This window comes from Myotis myotis, unplaced genomic scaffold (assembly GCF_014108235.1).
Source record: "Myotis myotis isolate mMyoMyo1 unplaced genomic scaffold, mMyoMyo1.p scaffold_m19_p_16, whole genome shotgun sequence".
NCBI classification, from domain to species: Eukaryota; Metazoa; Chordata; class Mammalia; order Chiroptera; family Vespertilionidae; genus Myotis; species Myotis myotis.
In genome coordinates, this window is record NW_023416320.1 from 16,797,882 (window position 1) to 16,813,297 (window position 15,416).

At 38.8% G+C, this 15,416-nt stretch overlaps 1 pseudogene; it reads left to right on the forward strand.

Annotated features, from left to right (window-relative positions):
- The first annotated feature begins 4,524 nt into the window (after positions 1 to 4,524).
- On the forward strand, positions 4,525 to 14,306 carry LOC118670779 (annotated as a pseudogene).
- Positions 14,307 to 15,416: the final 1,110 nt, after the last annotated feature.

Below are 15,416 nucleotides of genomic sequence, written 5' to 3' on the forward strand. Positions count from 1 at the left end.
CACAGTGCACAGCTTCATCCAAGCTCCTCTGATGGAGCCGGGAGCACACTGACCACCGAGATAACACGGCCACCACTTTTGGAACTCATTTGTAAAAAGGATTCCCTCCCTTGGCCTATTAAATTCTCTGTGGTTACTAATCTCCAAATACTAAAAACATATAGCTTTACCCTCAAAGATAGAGATGGGTATGCTGACACACAGGTTCTGGTTGTCTGCTGGAGAGAGCTTAGTGGAAAATAGAAAGACGTGGTGGGGGCGGGGGGAGCGGAAGGTGGGGGGGGGGGGGGTGGAAGCCAACTATCTCTCAGCTGGTTCTGTTCATAAACTGTTTCTCCACCTGCCCATGGCCAGGGTTTCAGCAACTCTCTCTCTGCCTTTCTCCTGGAAAAATACAAGAGACTCTTGACCAGTCTCCCTGTTCTAATTGCTCTGACTCACTCTATCCTCCACACACCTGCCAGACTGGTGGCTCCATAGCTTGTCCCTGCTGTTCCTTGTCTGAATTCCTTCCTAGGGCACAGAAATTCCACCCTGAGGAGTACCTCCTATCAGTAATACTTGCAGATTTTCAAAGACAAGAATGTTCCAATCATTATGGAGTGACTGGTAACACATTTGATGTCTCTCATTAGTGGATTAGTTAAATAAACCCTGATCCCTCCACATAATCAGAAACATGGAGCTGTGGAAAAGAACGAGAGCGATCTAAATGTGCCAAATGTGCCGACATGGAACCATCGCAAGGTACAAAGCAAGGTCTGTACAGTATGCTCCTGTGTATGCAACAAAGGATGAAGAAAGGAGTTATATACACATAGACTACTTCCGCATAGATACACAGAAGTTAACGGTCACAGCTGCTTCCCAGGAGAGAGGCTGTGGGACCTAGGGTCTGGGTTGCCAAAGATGCTTTTTATTGTATGTTCTTGTAGATTTTTAATACCATATGTAGACATTACTTTTGGACTAGGAAACCATTTTAAAAGCAAAACAAAACTCTCCATATAATGCAAGCACTGTATCAGCATCTAATGAAAGCACTTCATCACTTGGCCCCAACCTACTGTTGACGCCTCCTCTGTTGACTCAGGTCACACCACGCCATTTGCCACTGCTTGACCTGCTCTTGCTCTGCTCCCCAAGTATCCACATATGCACCCCGCTGGGTCTCTGCACCTATATACTGAAGATAATCACAGCACCCATTACAGAGTTTTTTTGAGAATTCAATGAGATGAAACACAAAGTGCTTATAATAGTGTCCAGCAAATAATAAGTTCTCAATAAATGCTAGTTGCTATTATTTTGTCTTATCCTAAGGCAGTTCTTCTCAATAGATAGACCTTTGCTCCCCTCTCTGCATGGTGAAAGACTACTTACCCCCTATGGCCTGACTCAGACATCATCCTTACCATCTCCTTCACCACCTTTGATCTCTGAGCACTTTGCTCAGATCTTCTGTGTGGTGCTTTTCATATTCTGTCATGAGTAATAACATATAGGTCTGCATCTATCCATACCTTCTAGGGCAGCGGTTCTCAACCTGTGGGTCGCGACCACTTTGACGGTCGAACGACCCTTTCACAGGGGTTGCCTAAGACCATCCTGTATATCAGATATTTACATTACAATTCATAACAGTAGCAACATTACAGTTATGAAGTAGCAACGAAAATAATTTTATGGTTGGGTCACAACATGAGGAACTGTATTTAAAGGGCCAGAGGTTGAGAACCACTGGGGTATAGAAAGCAAGGACTGTGACATATATAATTCTAATAGGGTGTTGCAATAATATTTAGAGAAATTACATGTAATGGAAGCTGTACAAAACTGCCCAGAAGATGCAGCAATCGGAGTCCTCTCGCAGTGTGTCTGCTAACGACTTCTCCACTGTGTGACACGAGGGGAACCTTCTGGGAAATAGGGATTAGCACTTGTGCCAAGATTCCTGCAAGGGTGATCTAAGCACTTCACACCATTTTGGCTGTCAGGCCTTGCTGCTCACTGCCCATCCTTCCTGCCAGAATGCTGGGCCAGCTTTTAGTACTTAGTAATATAGATTGTGAGCTAAAGCTTGGCCAATGTCTAATTTAAAAGATGGACTATGCATTAAAAGCCCTAGAAGACCAAAAAAAAAAAAAAAAAAAGGCTTGAATAAATTATTATAAGAGGAATCTCTTGGCTGATCATCATTTTGGATTTGAGTTTCTAATATTAACACAATAGCATATTCAATTGTCCTCCATGCTCATGTGGGAAATACTATATTATTCAAAGATATAAAACATAATTTCAGACTTAAAATATCTGAGGGGGAAAGGTTTTTTTTCTTTTTATATCTACGTACATATCTCTATGGATAATGTGTTATCAGCATCCTCTGGAGGTACCTGGTTAAGACTTGGGTTCTCAAGTTCGACCCAAGGCCCAATAAATTAGAACCTCTGGCAGTGAGGACCCTAAGGCCTGCTTTTCCACAGAGGGTGCCTTGGTATCTTGAATATATTAAACTCGAGAGCCACTGGTTTATGATAACATTCGGGAAATTCAGCTTGAATAAGAAGGTACAGCAAAGGTAAAGATATCATGAAATGTCAAGCTTCACCAAATCACCAAATACCCACTGTGTGCTGCTCTTTAGGCAGGAATTCCATATCTCTGGTTTTGCTAGGCACCTTATACAATGTCATGCTTGCAAAGGTGTCAGGATAAAGCAAGGTTTGGACAACTGTGGAGAACTGAAATGTGGTTAACTAGTGACTGACTCTCTTTCCCATAGGCTCCATATTGAGTTTTCCAATTCTAATTAGTCCTACACATTCCTACACCTCAAGCCTAATTAGGAATAATGGTCATAGGGAGGAAAAGGGAAAGCAACATGCTTTGTCTTGGGTCTCAAGTAATGTGGAACCCAAATAACGAGAACTGGATCAAAATTGTACTTTACCCTTTACACCCATTTGTATTGCATATATATATATATTTGATTTCAGAGAGAAAGGGAGAGGGAGAGAGAGATAGAAACATCAACAATGAGAGTGAATCATTTATCGGCTGCCTCCTGCATACCCTACACTGGGGATTGAGCTGCAACCTGGGCATGTGCCCTTGACTGAGAATCGAACTGTGATCTCCTGGTTCACAGGTCGATGCTCAACTGCTGAGCTACACCTGGCCAGGCGGTGTTGCATTTTTATTTTTTTATTTTATTTTTTATTTATTTTTTTAAAATATATTTTATTGATTTTTTACAGAGAGGAAGGGAGAGAGATAGAGAGTTAGAAACATCGATGAGAGAGAAACATCGATCAGCTGCCTCCTGCACATCCCCCACTGGGGAAGTGCCTGCAACCCAGGTACATGCCCTTGACCGGAATCGAACCTGGGACCTTTCAGTCCGCAGGCCGACGCTCTATCCACTGAGCCAAACCGGCTTTGGCAACATTTTAAAAAAATTTTTTTTTAGTAGATTCAGTTACCTTTTCAGTTCTTCTTCACATAACTCTGTAAGCACATGGCATAAAGGTAATAATCAAAAGTAACATACTGCACTCAGTACATTCTTCTTCCCCTACAGTAGACAGGTCAGCTCAGCATGATTTGGGAGTCACTGTGCTTTATGACTGAATCTATATATTAACAGAGATTTACTACAAAGCTATAGTTTCTAGTGGGAAGAGCAGTTGTTTTCAAGTCAGTATCTATATTTAAAGGTTTTTGTTGTTGTTGTTTTAATCCTCACCCAAGGGCATGTTGTTGTGATTTTATTAGGAAAGAGGGGAGGGGGAGAGGGAGAGAGAAACATCAATGTGATAGAGAAACATCCATTGGTTGCTTTGGGATGATACTCCAACCAACTGAGCCACCGGCCAGGGCAAGTCAGTATCTATGTCTAAGACCCACTTAATCTTTTCTTAGGTATACAACCTTAATGAAGCAAGTCACTTCTCCTTTCTCAACTACAGTTCTCTTATTTGCAAGATGAGAATAAGGATTCCCACTCTCAGATTGTTGTCATAAGGATAAAAGACATAATATTGAAAAAGCACTTAGAATATTGTCTTGTACATAGGTATTTAATAGTCATTAATTCAATCATCATATAACAAAGCATCTTATCCTATGTGTTATAAATGAACTGTGTTGCTATGGGAAATACTAAGAGCAGTACAGTTCATGCTTAAGATGCTACTATGATATTTATCAACAAGATAAACACACAAACTTATATTGTTATACAATTTATTTAGGTAATACAAAATACGTTATAAGGCAGTATATGATCAATTGCTAGAGTAGGGGTTTAACTAAAAAATGCAATAAATAAGAGAGAAATAACTCAGAGACCAGAAAAGCAATTTGCTAAGATCACCTTGATTATTCCTGAGGCATTTGTGAAAGGATGGCAGTTATTTTAGAAAAGGAGTGTCAAAGATGTTTCATCAGAGACCTAAATGAAGAGTGTAAGCAAGAAAAGATCAGAGAGAAGGTGAAGGAGCAGCAAGTGCAAAAGCAGGAATGAGCTTGGAGTGCAAGGTCCTGCAAGAAAACCAGGCTGACTACAGTTTGAGCATGGGGAACAGTGGCAAGAGACAGAGTGAGAGAGAGTGCAGGCAGAGCAACAGGACCCTCTCATCCATCAAAAGAGAGAAGTATATTCTAAATTGTGATATATGCCCATGGAAGGATTTTTGAGCAAGAGAGTTGCATGATTATTTATTTCCTTTTATCATGTGTAGACTACAGGCTATGAGGGGAAAGATAATACATATGAGACCTGTTAGGAGAGTAATGCATTGGTCTAGTAGACGAAAATGGCTTTCACTGTTGGAGATGAGAAATGAAACTAAAAATATAGTCATTAAAAGTAGTAAAGAGATTATGAAAAAAAATGATGAAAAATATAACAATCCGTTGGACAATATAGTAAGAGTAAAGAGAATAAAGAAGAAGTGAATTAGAGCAGAGGTGAGAAGTAGGGAGGTCAGAAAGAGATTATTATTTGAGTAATAGAGTACAAAGAACTGGAGTCTGGAGCCCACACCCTTGAACTTGAATTCCAACCCTATCACTTTTTACCCATGTGCTTTTGGAAATGTTACTTAACCTCTGTAAGCTAGTTTCCTCATTTAGAAAAATAGGAATAATGATATCTACATCATAGAGTTGTGAGAGCCACATTAGAAAATATATCAATTTCCTGTCACATAGTAGGCCCTTCAAAAATATTTGTTTTTTCCCTAATACCTCTGATTGAACTTAAACCTTATTCATCCACTTTTAATAACAGGAAATCCCTAAATGCCACTATTTAGAAACATGTGTAACTTGTTCATGGAGACTTTATTATGGTGGATCAATAATCATAGTATCTTTTTGTTATTATAGTCTCTAATAATTCAAAGAGAGTTCTAAAAACTGGCCTAGCTTTATGGCATTTTTGGAGGAGATTTCCAGGCAAAGTGTGTGGTATGGTCAGATCCCCTAAAGGGGAATCTTTGTGCCAACCCCTGTTTACCAGATGGCTCGGTCTTCAGTCTACTGACATTGTGAACTGATAGCAGACACATTGCGGGCGATTCTCATTGTCTGGGACTCTGCATAGGGGGAGGCAGGCTTTAAGGTAATCAAGGCATAAACTCTATAGGACTTTATGGATTAAGGTCACAGCCCCTTAATGAATACATAATGACGTAAAGATGATTTCCACTTGCTCATCCAAAAGGAGAAATGTAACAACAGAAGGGAGGTGGCTTTCATTTCCATTGTGCTGTACTAAGTGACTCCAGGACTCACAGCAATTTCCTGTCGGGGCCTCACTTTCAGTACAGCTTCTTGTTCATGCAGCATGTAGAAAACTGAACAGGTTTCTAAGAATTAAAATGAACTCCATTAAGCAGTTGAAGATGAGATGGTAAGTCAGAGGAGTTCCTAAGTAAAAGATATAGCTCCAGGCTTGGTCTGTCATACCACTAAAAACACTTTATGAAATATTGGACACATGCCCAAACCAAAAACTGTTGGCACAATATTGGTATGATATGAAAAAAAAAGGGGGGTATAGGGCATGGAGGAGAAGGAAAGGTGAAAGCATATATGAAGGTGAAATCTCACAAGTTAGGAATAAAACAGGCAGTTACAGGACTTCTAAATCAATCAATAGATTTTTCATCTCCCCTAAAGACACCAATGCTCAGTTGAAAGTAGTGACTATCACAAAACTAGCATCAACAAAATCAAGAAGATTGAAATTATACCAAGCATATTCTCTGACCATGATGCCTTGAAATTAGAAATCAACTGCAAAAAGGAAGTAAAGAAACCAGCAAACATATGGAGATTAAACAACATACTACTGAAAAATAACTGGGTCAAAGAAGAGATAAAAGGATAAAAGGTGAAATCAAAAGATATAGAGAGACAAATGAGAATGACAATACAGCATGTCAAAACCTCTGGGATGCAGCGAAAGCAATAGTAAGAGGGAGTTTATATCATTACAGGCCTATCTCAAGAAATAAGAGAAATCCCAAGTAAACAACCTAACATCACATCTTAAAGAACTAGAAAAAGAAAAACAAAAGCAACACAAAGTCAGCAGAAGAAAGGAAGTAATAAAAATTAGAGCAGAATTAAATAAAATAGAGAATAAAAAGATTATACAAAAAGTCAATAAAACAAAGATCTGGTTCTTTGAAAAGATTAATAAAATTGACAAACCGCTGGCTAGACTCTCTAAGGGAAAAAGAGAAAAGACCCATATAAACAAAAACAGAAATGAGAGAGAAGTTACCACAGACATAACAGATATACAAAGGATCACACTAGGATATTATGAAAGACTATATGCCACCAAATTCAATAACCTAGAAGAAATGGATAAGTTCCTAGAAATATATAACCTTCCTAGACTAAATTATGAAGAACTGGAAAATCTAAATAGAACAATCAGCAGTGAGGAAATTGAAACAACCATCAAAAACCTCCCAAAAAACGAAAGTCCAGGACCAGATGGCTTCACCAGTGAATTCTACCAAATGTCCAAAGAAGATTTAAAACCTATGCTTCTCAAACTCTTCCAAAAAATTGAAAAATAGTTTCAATCATATTCTTCTTGATTTCTATGAAGATTTTAAAACTTCATAAACTTTGTTGAGCCCTTGTTCAAATAGAACTATACTCTGCTCAGCTATCTGCATATTCAGCAGATGGACTGTACAATTATGTTTTATTAAATTACAGTCCATAAACTTATATAAAAGCAAATGAAAAGCTTTTACCTGCTATATATGCTACACAGCTTATACACAACACTGCTAAAAAAAGGGGAGAGTGTGATTTGCTTATTGAGACTTTCCAAATGAAAACATTGGTCACTTTTCAATTTCCTTAAAATGTGCGGAAGCACTTAATGATATTATTGACCTTATAGAAATGGAGGGATATTGCCTCCTTAGACATATGCCTGTAAGATGGATGTCATTGCTCCTAGCCATAGAAAAGACGTTAAAATGTTAGCTTGCCATAAAGTCATATTTTCAAAGTGGACAAGGAGACCATCTATCTCTGATTTGAAAATGCATGAGAGTGAGAATGGGAAAAAAAGATTACAGTAAACCAGAAGTTGATATGCTATTTCTCTGGAACTGTCTGATGATCTTTCAAGAGGCCACATGGAACCTGGAAAAGGGTGAATTGACTACACATGAATTGTTTAATGTTATATGAAGATCACAACAAAATTCCTAGAGTAAAAAACAAACAAATAAAAACGACTTAAAAAAAAATGACAGCTTCAAAAGTCAGGAAATGGCAGCCAAGTTAAATAGGACTTTTTAATTTTTTTTTTTTTTTTTTACTAACACTGTACTTTATTTGAAATTCAATTTCACAAGTTCAAATTACCTCTTTGCTTTAAAACCATTTCTTAACTTATGACATCCAATATGCTTAAGAGTGTGGTGTAAAAATGATGGAGAATTTAGATATGGATAACCTATTAAGTGACTTCTACCTGCAAAGGACCTGCTTGATAAGAAGCTGTTCTCCAAATCAAGTCTGCAGACACCAAATGAACAAGCACTTGGGGAGAGCTAGAAACAAATTCTTATGAGACCGAAAACCCGCTGTTTCTAGTGAGTAAAATCCCAAGTAGTCAATGCTCAAGACATTTAGATCAATGTCACCACAGTGGGCTGACATCAGGAATCGGTGTGATGTGGGCTTCAGGGCAGAGCTATTTACTTTTACCACATGAAAGACAAAAGGGATGTCCTGAGGTAAAGGCCATGGGCAGTTCAGAGAAGTATTACTGGAAAAGGAAATTGAAAGAGTCAAAATATCCTATTGTATCACGAGACAGAAAGAAACATCTCATTTTTTAAAATTATTTTTAATTAGATATAGATAATATTTATTTATTTATTTATTTATTTATTTATTATGGAACTTAAAATACACACTACTAGCCTGAAATTGTTTAACATCCAATCAAGAAATAACAGGAGTTAAATAAATCATTGCATCAGAGGAAAATAATATCAAAATATTGTTAGAATTAGTCCTACTCTTACTTGCTACTCTCACTGTTAACTAGCTCTATTGCTTTGGTTTAAATAATAGCATTTATATAAAGAAAAGTAAATATTACAGAATTTAACATAATCTCAACTAAACATTCATTTTTTATATCTTTATGTTAAAGTAAAAATGTGTAAGTTATTTATTGTTATACTATGTATAAGCTATGTCCCAGGCTAGGACTCTAAAAAGTTCCCCCTACTGGTAAACCTCTCCCAGTCCAGCCCTGTTTCCTCACTCACCTGGCTCCCAGGAATACTGCAGTGAGCCTTCTCAAAGCTCCCCATCAGCAGGTCCGATTCCAGCAAACCCAATGACAACAACCAACACACGCAAAAGTGGCTCCCTTCTTCATGAACTTACAGTCCAGCAGGAAAGATAAACAACAAATGCAATTCCCCAAAAAGTGTGTGGAGAGGTAGGACAGGGAAACACAGAGAAGACTAGAGAAAGTACAGTGGGGAGAGCCAATCCAGCCAGGGAAGGCTTTCCTGAGGACAGCTAGTTAATACCAGAGGCCAGAAGGAAGACCATCTGCAAGCCCAGGTTTCCAGCATTGAAATAAGTCCCTGGTTGCAAACCAGTTGCCTACAAGGCAGATTCAGGCTGAATGCATTATTTGGCCATTATAATGTTTTATATACAAAGTCAGGCCCAGCCCTAACTGGTTTGGCTCAGCGTCGGACTGCAGACTGAAGGGTTCGATTCTGGTCAAGGGCATGTACCTTGGTTGTGGGCACATCCCCGGTAGAGAGTGTGCAGGAGGCAGCTGAATCAATGTTTCTCTCTCATCGATGTTTCTAACTCTCTATCCCTCTCTCTCTCCCTTCTTCTCTGAAAAAAAAAAAAAAAATCAATAAAATATTTTTTAAAAAAGTCAGACCCAATGTAGTCTTTTTAAAAAAATCAGGAGATTCTTACTTAAAAGTTGTATTTCTGGCCTCTTAAAAAATAAGAAATTTAACAACACTAGGCTTAAATACCATATTATAATAATCAGCTGGAAATGAGTAGCCACTGCCCCCTTTAAAATGGCATATGCCTTTCTCAGTTCACATTGTCCCCATCATCCCCAACAGCTGCCCTCCACTGAGTGGCTCGTGCCACTTATCTGCACACAAGCTGTTCCTTGTAGTAGAAGCGTATTTCTTACCCAAATGAGAAAACAAAAGGACTGAGTGTCCGTGCACACTCAGCTTACTTCACTTGAGGTCACTTTAGGCATTTGAGTGTGTGATGTGCATCATAAGCCACTTTCAGATAAACAAAGGTCTCTTTATGTTTAAAAATTAGAGAGCATTTTTGCAGGAGAGCTGTAATGCAGAGCCCATAAAGCAGCTCCCTCTCCTAACCACACCCCCCCCTCAAAGTATTTCTAAACCAAATTCCTTTCTTGATGTATTTAACCTGGCTGACCTTTGCTGAGGTAGAGGTCTCCAGCTGGAACTGCCGTTCTCCCAGCCTCATCCTGTGCTCCATTCAGCGTATGTCCTTGGAATGAGACTTAGAATTACTCTGCTATCTTCAGGGATGCATCTCCTGGTCAGAGGGCTCCAAGTGCCTTGAATGTGTACCTTAGAATGCCAAGATAATCCAGTGAGGTGCAGAAAGAAAATGGTACAGTTCTTACCTTATAACAGGAAAGAAATGAAGATGTATAAACATTAAACCTATGGCTTGACACTAATTATCTTCACTCCTTCCATGTGCCAGGTTATCTCGGGTCTAGGTTACCTCACACATTTTCCAACTTCAATTCATTGTGACACGCTATAGTTTGCATTTGTCAAATTGGTGAAATGATTGCCCTAGGTTCCATGGCAATATAAAGGCAAAAGTTGAACCATAATTGATCACTTAGATGACGATGTTCAAATGTGCTATCTTGTGTCTTTCCAATTTAGGGGCCCACTCTCACTTTCAATGGTTCCATCTTTCTCTTTTCCTGAGGAAGTTCCCTGGTACATGCTAATGAATAGCCTCACCTCCCTGTCTTTCATTACTTTAGAAAGACTTCCCCTAGATATACCAAACCCTCTGGAAACTATCCTGCCTCTCTGACCAGCTCTGATAAGATTCCTTTTCAAGTCCCCTCCTTCTGCTTTTAAGAAGCAAGTTATCACCGAACTATCACTTTTGCTTTGTGTTCAGCTGGAACTGAGTTGGCATCTTAGCTTCACTATATGTACTTGGTCAAGTTATTTAACCTCATATAACCTCAGTTTTCTTATTTAGAAAAATACCAATTTGCAAGGTGGTTGAGGGATTATGTGAAGTGTCTACCACTTTATATACAACAATTATAACAAAGAAGGATTTATCTGCTAGAGTATTCTGGTCTTTCTCTTAGTTAGCCTTGGTCATTTACCTTGTTCCCAGAATAATTTTTAAGGGGGCGGGGGGAAGAGGGAGAGAGAGAGAGAGAGAGAGAGAGAGAGAGAGAGAGAGAGAGAGAGAGAGAAATATTTTGACTGAACCCAAATAACACAGAAATACTTCCAAACATCCAGCTATGCAGCTCTTAGCTGGTTGCCCATTAAAATAAAGGGTTCAGAAGGAACCTTTTCCTTGCTGGGTAAATTCTAGAATATTAGAATTTAATAATAGAATATTAAACATTGACTTTAGTTTCCATCTATCCAACTTGCATATTACTTCGACAGCAGGGTTTTTTTTGGTTTTTTTTTTTAAGAGTAATGAGCAATGGAATGTCTGGGGCAGATTTCGGACACAGGAGATAAACTCCAAGTTTCTAAATTTGCACATATATAAGCCTATATCTCTTTCTGATCTTCCTAGTAGAAGTACATTCCTTTGGTTTATCTTCACTTGATCTCTTCTGTTTTCCCACTGAGGACTGACCAGACTCTACTTTAGCCATACCCTCGATAGCAGAATGAATTCTATCATCTCTTTCGGTGGGGTGTCATTTGTCAACTGGAATAAGGGCCTCGATTGTAATGAGGAAGCCCTGAATATCGATACTGTCTATCAACGCCTCACTCTTGGCTTGTGCCTGATACCCCAGCCCACTTAGCTAGGTGTCAGAGGTAACATTCCTCTTGGAGGTTTCAATACCCTCCATCATGACCCCTTGACTCTGCTTGATGACTTCCATTATTTGTTTCTATATATTGAGGAAGGTGAGATTTTTAAGCTTCCAGTTGGGTGGGTCAGAGGGGTGTGGGGAAAGCAACCAATAGAATACTGTTTTGCACTCAAAACAAAATGGATTGACTGAATGTCACTTTATTTGCTTTAATTCCTGCTATTCCACAACATACAATATCCTCAGGTTGGGCTTGCTGACTTCCTCGACCCCATTCACTCTTACCTTTAAGTGATTTTACTTTTTATTGTGAAATATGTCACCCATAAAAAATAATGTATAAAGCATACCTTCACATAAAAAACAACAAAAACAATTATAAAGCTAGCACTTGACTTCTCACATACACCCATTATGAAATGATAAAACATTCATATCCCAGGAGAGCTTCACTTCCCTCCCCAGACATAACACTATTTTAACTTTTGTGACAATCATTATTAATAGTTTTATCATTTACATATGTTGTCACTTAACACTGTAATTTAGTTTTGCCTGTCTTGGAATTTTACATTAATGGAACAATGGCTTTTATTTTGTGACCTGCTTATTTCATTCCATGTTGTCTGTGAGTCCCATCCCCATTGACATGTAGGTAGTATTAGTGGAAGTTTTTTGCTCTCCAGTAGCCCATTGTATTACTTCACTATCCAAATGCACTTTGCTCCTCTTCTGCCTCCATGTCCAGACTTAGATACTCTCCTTTTTTCTCCTCACATGTTCAAATCTCTCAAAATATGAATATTGTTCTTCCTGATTTTTCCTTACCAGTTTACTGTTCCTTCTTTGACTTACTAATGCAGACCTTCATTAATTAATCAAATACTTTAAGTACTTAGTACTAGGAACTTAGACAATACTACTCAACTTAATATTCAGTATAGCTCACAAGTCTTTTATTTTACCAACACTGTTGGGCCCATAACAGTGCTCAATTAGTACATGCTAATTCTTGGTTGAGAATAATAACAATAATGGTAATAGTAGTAGTAGTTCTAGCTAAAATTTATTGTGTACTTACTATGTGCAAATCAGTGTTCTAAGAGCTCTAGTATATTAAGTTAATTAATCCTCACAACAATGCTATGATATAGGTACCACTATGCTTATCCTCCTGTTAGATGAGACAACTAAGACCAGAGAAGTGATATAATGTGTCCAAAGTCAAACAGTAGTGAGTGTTAAAACAAAAGGAATAATAGAAACTTAAATATATTCAATTTAGTTATTCCATGCTGATTTACAAAGGTATAGTCATAGCAATAGCATTAATAGAAACAGCTATTGCCCTAGCCGGTTTGGCTCAGTAGATAGAGCGTCAGCCTGCAGACTAAGGGGTGCCAGATTCGATTCTGGTCAAGGGTACATGCCCAGGTTGTGGTCTCGATCCCCAGTGGGGGGTGTGCAGAAGGCAGCCAATCAATGGTTCTCTCTCATGATTGATGTTTCTATCTCTCTCTCCCTCTTCCTTCCTCTCTGAAATCAATAAAATAAAAAAATAGTAACAGCTATTACTTGTTGAGTACCTTTAAGAATAAATATTAAATTCAGCCAATTACATGATCTCATTCATTCTCCCAAGAATTCATTATGATAGGTACTGTATTTCCAACTTAACATCCTCCAAAAATTTCACCTTTTGCTAGTATCACTTCATCCCATCTTTTTGATACTTTTATATCTGGAGATCTTTATATTTCTCTAAGCTCTTCCTCTAGATATTTAAACCTGGGCCTTTCTTACAATCTAATTTCTCTCTCTCTCTCTCTCTCTCTCTCTCTCTCTCTCTCTCTCTCTCTCTCATCAGCAGCGTGAGTGTGGATTCAACTCATCCCCAAAGCCTGTTCTGCCCCAAAGAATCCAATTGTAGGTAACCTTCAAATGAGCCTGAAGAAAACTATGCATCCTTGCAAATGACATCTGGGATACTCCACTTGGAGACTGTTTCTCCTTTTCCTTCCTCCATGGCTCTGCTCATTCAGAACAGCCTTGATTCTTCCACCAGTCCCAGTGTAAACTACCCACTTCTGTGGAGAACAAGAGAGTGAAGAGAAAGAATTAAGTCCATGTCAAGAAGCAGATCAGAACTGTCTTCTCACAGACCCAGCTCTGTGTACTCAGAAATTTCAGAGATAGAAATATCTCAGCCTTCAGCAGATGCAAGCACTTTCCAACATGCTGAACCTTAGCTACAGATTAAGACCTGGTTCCAGAACCAGAAAATGAAATGTAAGAGGTGGCAGAAATACAACTGGCCAAAGAATAGCAACTGTGTGACTCAGCTGAGGTCAGCAACAACAGAGTAGCTGGGCCTCTCTTCCCGTCACCAGTCAGGCTTCTGGAAACCCTTCAAGGTGGAGCAACCAGACCTACAGTAACCTAACTTGGGACCATTCCTGGAACAGCCCATCTTGTAACTACCATTCCTGGAGTAGTTGGGCCTTGGAACAACCAGGCCTGGAACAATCAGTTCTACAGTTATAAAGAGAGATCCCTGCAGCACAATCCTGCCAGTGATTTGGAGGCCACCTTGGAAACTGCTGGGGGAAGCTATGATGCAGGACTGAAAACCCCTCTGAGTATTGTAGTACCCAGCAAACCATGGATTTAGTCCCAGGTTACTCCATGAACATACAGTGAGATTGAATCATTATTCAATCTCAATTTTGGCAGTGGCTGTATTACCTCTCCTGGGATTTTCTATGTATCTCTGCCTTGATATGCTGCTTCTCATGCCTGTTGTTCCAATTTGGAGCAGTGGGGTGGGTATGACTGGAGTCTAATCAGAGCTTTCTGTAGCCTTGCTGCTATAGACAAATGATAAAACATGTCTCTGGCTATACATAATTAGATATAATACTGTTTTGGATAACTCTAGGATCTAGAATCTTTTTTTTTTTTTTAAATATATTTTATTGATTTTTTACAGAGAGGAAGGGAGAGAGATAGAGAGTTAGAAACATCGATGAGAGAGAAACATCGATCAGTTGCCTCCTGCACATCTCCCACTGGGGATGTGCCCGCAACCGAGGTACATGCCCTTGACCGGAATCGAACCTGGGACCCTTCAGTCCACAGGCCGACGCTCTATCCACTGAGCCAAACTGGTTTTGGCTAGGATCTAGAATCTTAACCTCAAGAATAGAAAGTGAAAGTACAAAGATGTGTGAAAGGATTATTCATATTTTCTGAGATTGGGAAGCTTACTAAAAATCTCACTTCAGGTGATGGTTAAGCTATAATATGCTTCACTGATCTCGGCCCCTTTTACTAATTTGTTTATTTATCAAGTATTCATAAAAGATGTTTTGTATTTTGCTGTACGTGATAATAATACCAGTTTGGCTGGTTGGTTCATAAATTTAAATACAAAAAAAATCCAAAACAACCCACATCTATTTTAACAATTAAAATAAAAGCAAGGAAACTGAGGGTTAAGTAACTTGCCTAAATAGCTAGTGACAGGCTGGGATTTGAACCTAAATATGTCTGACCTCACATGTATGCTCTGCCACCTCTCTGTAGATTTCATCAAGCCTTTGATACTGATACTTTTTCTTGTTAAATCATACACACACACACACTGCTTCTCGTTATAGGATGTTATGGGAAATTTTTCTTTAAACTACAAAATTCAAACTTTCAACTTGCAATGATATTCAGGGAAGAGCGGTCATCACTAGTTAGAGTAACAGTATTAGATGCTCCATGGACATTTTTA